Source organism: Cervus elaphus, chromosome 14 (assembly GCF_910594005.1).
Source record: "Cervus elaphus chromosome 14, mCerEla1.1, whole genome shotgun sequence".
Taxonomy (NCBI): domain Eukaryota; kingdom Metazoa; phylum Chordata; class Mammalia; order Artiodactyla; family Cervidae; genus Cervus; species Cervus elaphus.
In genome coordinates this window covers 66,494,683-66,502,338 of record NC_057828.1, presented here as the reverse complement: position 1 = coordinate 66,502,338, position 7,656 = coordinate 66,494,683, and positions in this window count along the sequence as shown.

Genomic DNA, 7,656 nt, shown 5'->3' with positions numbered 1-7,656 from the left:
TATTAAGTGGATAAATTTTGTTTAGAAACCTCTGTCTTGATTCCTTAAAACTACTAAGGCAAAAGATCAAAATATAATGGATGTTATAGCATAAGCACATTTAGAAGGGCATGTGGCATCTCTCATGTGGCCCAAGGAACATAAGGCTCCCCTTTCCACACAGGGCTGACAGGGTAGAGAGGCAGCTTTGTCTCTCAGAATGGCAGGGGCAGGACTGAGTCAGGAGTAGTCCATTTATGAACATTTGAAGGTAATCAAATAAAGCACTTATTGAGCTCTTACTCTGTGTCAAGTACTGTTTTACCAATAGGTAGGGTAGTGTCTGATTGGTAAGATATGATATACACTAAGAAATCAAATAGTTCTTGTGAGCATAAATATGTATGCCAATGATGATGAACACTTTCTGTTTACAATTGTAGCAGGATAATATTTTGATGTATTAACTGAAGTGTTTTCCCTTCTCTGTAGTTCCCATTACCTGTGAACCTTTCCCCACACAGGCTTTCTTGGAGCACTGCCTTGGGGATGGGATTATACTACAAAACAAAAGAGGCGACTTCTTGCCTTTTGAGTTTTCAAAACCTGAAATCTTGGCAAAAACAATATATTTGGAAGAAAAATAGATAGTATTTTCCTATGCCTAAAATAAGATAAAATGAGGGGAAACACAACTGTTAATGGGGAGAGGGGAGAGCAAATGCAGAAGAGGTGGACGCTTGAATGGGTCACTGAGCAGAAGCCCACGCTGCGCCCCCTGACCTCGTCTGGCTGCATTCCTGCTGCAGAGCAAAGACAGGCACCCCAGGGGGAGACCTCTCTCCAAGATGAGAATCTGTGGACAGCAGCTCTGCGTCCCCCACCCCCGACCCTCCACCAACCACCTGCTGCTGCCTCCAGGCTCAGGTGAAACCTCACAGACCCCAGACCCTTATGGTCATTCACCCAGCATTTTATTTATTATCTTTTTTCAAAAGATTTTATTGACGTATAGTTGATTTACAGTGTGTTCATTTGTATTGTACAACAACATGATTCCATTCTACATACACATGCTGTTCCATTATGGCTTATCACAGGATATTGAATACAATTCCTTGTGCTATATAGCACAGCCTTGTCATTTATCCATGCTCTATATAGTAGTTTGCATCTGCTAATCCCAAACTCCCATCCATCCCCCCCTGCCCCCACCTCTCTCTTGGCAACCACAAGTCTGAAGAACTTTTCTATGTTAATTGTCCAGAATTTTACTGAGACAGCAGAGAAGAAAGTCCAGCAGGAAAGTGTATCTAGATGGAGGGGACCCAACATGGCCTGCACTTGTCCCCACATGCCATGGAGTCCAGGGTCAGAACCACATATTTTTCCAAGTGCCCAAGAGTTCTGAGAGAGTAATGAGAGGTCTCGTGACCAGCGGCTAGGAGGACACAGCGCTGACTGGGGGGAAACAGGGGCGCTGCAGGGTGATACTCAGCTCAGCCAATGCCAGCGTGGACTGATGGGAATCCTGAGGACTGGTGTTTACCCCTAACCTTCTCTCCCTAGCCCAGGCTAATACTACACTCAGAAAGCTTCCTAGGTCTACATGAACACCGCAGGTCTGTGATCCCACTAGATAATTATCCACCCCCCCAAAAGAAGCCCTGTTTCCTCACAAACCCAACGCTATCCAGGCATCCATATTTAACCAGTGGCCTTCAGAAATACTCTTGCGGGGTTCAACTCAATCCCCTAAACTGCAGGTGCAAACACTTCCCCCCACCCCTGCATCATTAGAAGTAAAGACCAGACAACATAGTCTGTGTAACAGCCCACAATACACCAGATGAGGGAGAAGAGTAAGGTCTACAGTGATCCTGGGTTCCTGTTACATAAAAGGTCTCCCTTCTTAGCTCAGATGTTAAATCCAGAGCCTGAGTACAAGAGTGGGGGAAAGTTTGTCTTCCAAACTCTCCTCTCCCCCTAAGCCAGTGAAAGTGAAAGTGGAGTCGCTCAGTCATGTCCGACTCTTTGCAACCCCATGAACTGTAGCCTACCACACTCCTCCATCCATGGGATTTTCTAGGCAAGAGTACTGGTAGATCAGCCCCTTTCCCACCTCTGTGACCCTCTTGTAAAGTCCTCTTCCTATCTCTCCACTGCAACCTGAAATATTCACATTCAAGGAAAGTGACTCAGAATAGTTTGAGGCTCAACTTCCTCTCCTTCTCCACTCTGACAGCTAACCAGTTGTTAAAATTACCTCCTTGCTATCTCTCCTCTCCTTTTCATTACCTGGGAGTGCTCGTCTCTGATTATCCCCCGTCCTCAGTACAGGAATACGGTGGACATGCATTTCCTCTCTTTCTTGAGGTTGATCATGGTCAACCACGTGACCTGCTTTGGCCAATAAAATGTGGGCAGGAAAGACACATGTTTACTCCTGGAAGTTTTGTTTTTGTTTTTTAGTTTTTATTTATTTACTTTTGGCTGCACTGTCTTTGTTGTTGCACTCGGAGTTTCTCTAGATGTGGGGAGCAGGGGCTACTCTCTAGTTGTGGTTCACTGGTTTCCACTGCAGTGGCTTCTCTTGTTGGGGAGCACAGGCTCTAGGGCACATGGGCTAAATAGTTCCTTGGCATGTGGAATCTTCCCAGACCAGGGATTGAACCTGTGTCCCTTGCATTGGAAAGAGGATTCTTAACCACTGGACCATCAGGGAAGTTCTCCTGAAAGCATTCATTGCAATACATGACACTTTCGTGCTTCCTTCTTCCTGTCATTGAAACCAACATTTCAGCTGTGAAAGGCTCTGTGGACCTGATTCCCAGAGTAAGGATGGCACATCTATATACAGGAGACTTGTAATGTGAGCAAGAAATAAACATTGGTTTAACTAATTCACTGGTTGTAACTGAATCTGTTGGAAATTGTTATCAAGAGCACGTGACCCCCAGTTGACCCACAAGCTGGACTAGAGCAATGGAAGGCTCCTGACCCCTTCCCTGTCCTTCGAAGGTATGCTCTGCCACAGTGCAAGCAGTTTCAAGGGTGCAGCCTTGAGATAGTAATGTGTTGTTGAGACCATCTGGACTGAATACATGGCTGAATCCAGTTAAGCACTGGATATAAACGTTTAACATTCTGGAGGGTGTGTGCAGAGATCTGCCTGTCTTGTAGCTGCTCAAGATGAGCCTCATATGTAAGTTTCCTTGCTTATTAAAATTGCCACCTACCCATCTGAGTGGCCTGCCTCTTTCTTCAGTCTCTCCTTGCCCTCGCTACAGGAGCTAGCTTCATATGTCACCTGGGAAATTTCCGAGGTTGTGAACCAGCAGCATCAGAATCTTGTCCATCCTGACATACCTGGGCTACTGTTGGTTTTCTGGCTCTCATCACCTCCCATCTGAGCTCTAACACATCCTACTCAAAGTGTGGTCCATAAACAGAAATCAATTCACAAAATAGCTCTGGTCTGCAGTGAGTATTAGTCGCTCAGTCATGTCCAACATTGTGACCTGATGGACTGTAGCCCGCCAGGCTCCTCTGGCCAAGGGGATTCTCCAGGCAAGAATACTGGAGTGGGTAGCTTACGCCTTCAACAGGGTATCATCTTCCCAACCCAGGAATCAAACCAGGGTCTCCTGCATTGCAGGCAGATTCTTTGCCAGCTGAACCACCAGGAGCTCTAACACATGCTACTCAAAGTGTGGTCCAAATACAGAAATCTACCCACAAAATACCTCTGGTCTGTAATGAGGTAAGTATAGAAATTAAACATTTAGAAATTCATACAACAATTCAATTGATTAACTTTATCTGTTGATTCTAATAATAAAATAATTGGGCTTATAGTTCCCCAGAATCTTAGCACTGGGCCTTGCCATGGGGTCCTGCAAAAATGCTTGTCAAATTAAATTGTATCAAAGCTTCATAATCAAGAATAGAATTACAGTAGGATTTCAAGCAATAGCAAGCATATCTGGGGGATATCTAGGGTGCCAGACCCTTCCTCATTAAGGGTGAAAACATCATTTAGACATTCCCTGAGTCTACTCTTAGTCCCAGCACAAAATTTAGTTCCAACAAGCAAAGAACCTTTCTGAGTTCTTTCTCATTAAGCCTTAAATATTATTTTAGGTTTGCCTACATAAAAGCATGGACATGAATGTATTTATTCTTTGGGATAAAACTTTATAAATACATTGCCTATGCATCAGTTCAATTTAGTGGCTCAGTTGCATCCAACTCTTTGCGACCCCGTGGACTGCAGCACGCCAGGCCTCCCTGTCTATCAACAACTCCAGGAGCTTGCTCAAACTCATGTCCATCGAGTCGGTGATACCATCCAACAATAAAAGCATCATCTAGCTTTTATTACTTTATACATATACATACATTTACTTTTATACATGAAGTAATAAAAGCAAGTAAATGGGGCTTCCCAGGTGGCGCTAGTGGTAAAGAACCCACCCGCCAAAGCAGGAGACGTAAGAGACAGGGGTTCGAACCCTGGGTCAGGAAGATCCCCTGGAGGAGGGGATGGCAACCCACTCCAGTATTCATGCCTGGAGAATCTCACGGACAGAGGAGTCTGGAGCGCTATAGTCTGTAAGGTCTCAAAGGGTCAGACTCGGCTGAAGCGACTTCGCACAGCAAAGCAAGTAAATAACATCAGCTCTGCTGTGAGAATCAAAATAAACAGTACTGAAGCTCTTGGTAGTGAATAAAAGACTACAATTAATGTTTAGCATTTATATGTAATACTGCCTTGTAACATTCTCAAATTACCTGTACACATAGATTTTTCTCCTTGTAAGTCAGACAAAAAGTCTTTGAGAAGTACACTGGGTAATGTTTCTCTATATCCTGTCCAATGTTCAGTCCTTTGGGACAAATAATAAACATGCAATGATTTTCTGAAAACTGTTCAGTTTACCAAAATTTGTGGAACCCCTTCACCATTAAGTAAATCCCATAAACTTCATATGCTGTATGATAGGTATTCCTCACTCACACTGGCAACACTCTTTAGTTTCAGCCAGGAGAGTTGTAATACGCTATCTGCACTCCTTAAGAGCACAGATCATATCTCACTAATCTTTGTTACCTCAGCTCCTACCATAGTCATCTAAGCACAGAGAAGTCCAGTTAATGTCTGAAGATAAATCAATATATTAATAAATTAATAAACTTTAATTAAATAGCTCCCTAATACTACCTCTATTCAGTATCCTGAAATCTAAAACACCAATCTTTGTTTGATTTTTGTTAAAATGTTTTTTTTTAATCTTCCAGAATCATCTAAACATTTTAAAAGTAGACCCATCCAATAAGTCATGTGATTTTCCCATCTTCTTCCCTTGTGAACCTGAGCAAGCTCTTATTCAAAGATCATTAAGGGGATTAAGCTGCAGGAGTGGGGGTGGTAAAGAACGGACAGCTCTTGGTCTGGAAGGAGGGAAAATTGTACTAATTGTTCAGAGAATACAACATTATTCCGCACATGTAAACAGTCAAGGTAACATACTGCAGATGAATAAAGAGCTTCTGTCTAGAAGAACTATAAACTTTGGCAGGAACCACGGTGCTGCTGCCGTGAAAGCCCTCCTGCTGGGGCTGCAATGGAAAAAGTGACCTCAGAGAGGAATTCAGAACTGAAACACTCTGAGAGAGAAGATGAAACACCATGAAGTTTTGATTAAGTCACTTGGTTCCAGGCATATAAAAGTATAAAGCTGTTTCAGCTTTTTTAAAAACTGCAGATTCCATGAACTTTGTAGATGACTATTCTATTCTAGTTGTAGCTTAGAATTCCGAAGTGCCTTCACCCTCTGTTCTTCATGAGAGATATGCAGTGTTTAAGACTGCATTCTCCTAGACAGCCCAGGTAAGGAAGCAAAGTAAGTTCAGTCTGGAGTCACTGGACCTAGATCACTCAGTGTTCTGAGCTGTCCCAGCATAGAAGGTGCACTGAGGAGGGACCCCAAAATACAAAGGCAAAGACAGTACTAGAGGGAAACCATCGCACACCCTTTCCTCCATCCTGCTCCCATCTAGAGAGGGCGTCCCTTTAGTGGAGAAGTTTATAGGTGTAACCTAGCAATTTACATCTCTCACCACCAGGAGTTAGCCAGTTCGGTGAGTGTTTTAGAGCTGGTGTCTCTTGCTACCTGATCTGCTCTTGAAATTTTATTTAACATATTAGGCTTCTGCATGGAAAAAATGAAATGCATCATGGCATATGAGTATGAACAAAACCATATTCTAGGGGAAAAAAAAACCACCCACCCACTCTTGCCCCAAACAAGCTTTTATTTTTAAATATAGATTTATATTTCCAGTAATGCATGAATCAAGTCACATATTTAATGTCAGTAGAGAGTGTAATTTTGGAGTCATACCAGAAAGAAAGAGTGGTGGGGGGAAAGTGTGAGCACATAAAACTTATTTATATTTTTATTTATCTTATTTCCACTGATTGAAAATAAATTTTCAGGAGTACCACTTCTCAACTTAATTCATTTCTAAAGTCTGAAAATTTTGTGCTTATTTAGCAGTGCCCTCTGGTGTCCAAATTGATCATTTCAGTTTGCCTTCAGGCAAAAAGTAAACCATTATACAACTAAACAAATCTACAATTAGCATTCATTTATTCACCAAATATTTATTGAGTGCTCAGTCTATGCCAGTTTGTGAAAGGTGATGAGATACACAGATGTATTAAAAAAAAAAGACATGGTTTGTTATCACTTATATGTGGAATCTAAAAATAAAACAAACTAGTGAATATACCCAAGCAGAAACAGACTCAGAGATACAGAGAACAAATTAGAGGTTACCAGTAGGGAGAAGGGAGAGGGAGGGGCAAAACAGGAGTAGGGGATTAAGAGACACAAACTACTATGTGTAAAATAAACAAGCAACAGGATACACTATACAGCACAGGGAAATATACCATTATGCTGTAGTAACTTTAAATGGAGGAGAATCTATAAAAATATTGAATCACTATGTTATATATCTGAAACTAATATTGCAAATCAACTATAATTAAAAAAATTTTAAGGACACAGTTCTTTATTCTGTTCTTAAAGAGCCCATTGTCTAACAAGAGAAGTAGATGTAAATGCAATTATCTAATACAAGGTTAATTACTTGATCATACAAAAGAAATCAGTTTACCTTTTTTTCACTAAAATGAGACCAACAGAGCTGAGTTGTCTCCATTTTCAAACTGTTCTGGACCATTCTTCACATGAGCAGGCATCTGGCTGTCCTGGGATGGAGCAACTTCTGTCAAGCACACAGGGAACATTACGAAAGAGAGGAACGTTCCAGAACATACAGGGAGATTGAGACCTAGTTTTGGAGCTTTCTCACAGAAAGCTCCTTTCACAGTCAACCCCAAGGCGCTTCTGGTCTTGTAGTTACCTAGGGGCCCACCGGCCACCAGGCCTGACACATAAATTTAATGTTCATTTAGCCTTATATATTTTTCTGAAAATAGACTGTTTTCTAACACTGCAATGAAAAGCCTCAAAAGGAATCAAATGGCAGAGACCCTAAGAACTGATAAGTCTGCAAATTTCCACCTGGGTTCACAGAAGCACACTTTGTTCTGAATCAGTAGATCTTCAAGGCCTTCTGGGGAAGCAGAGGAGCCTGAAGGAG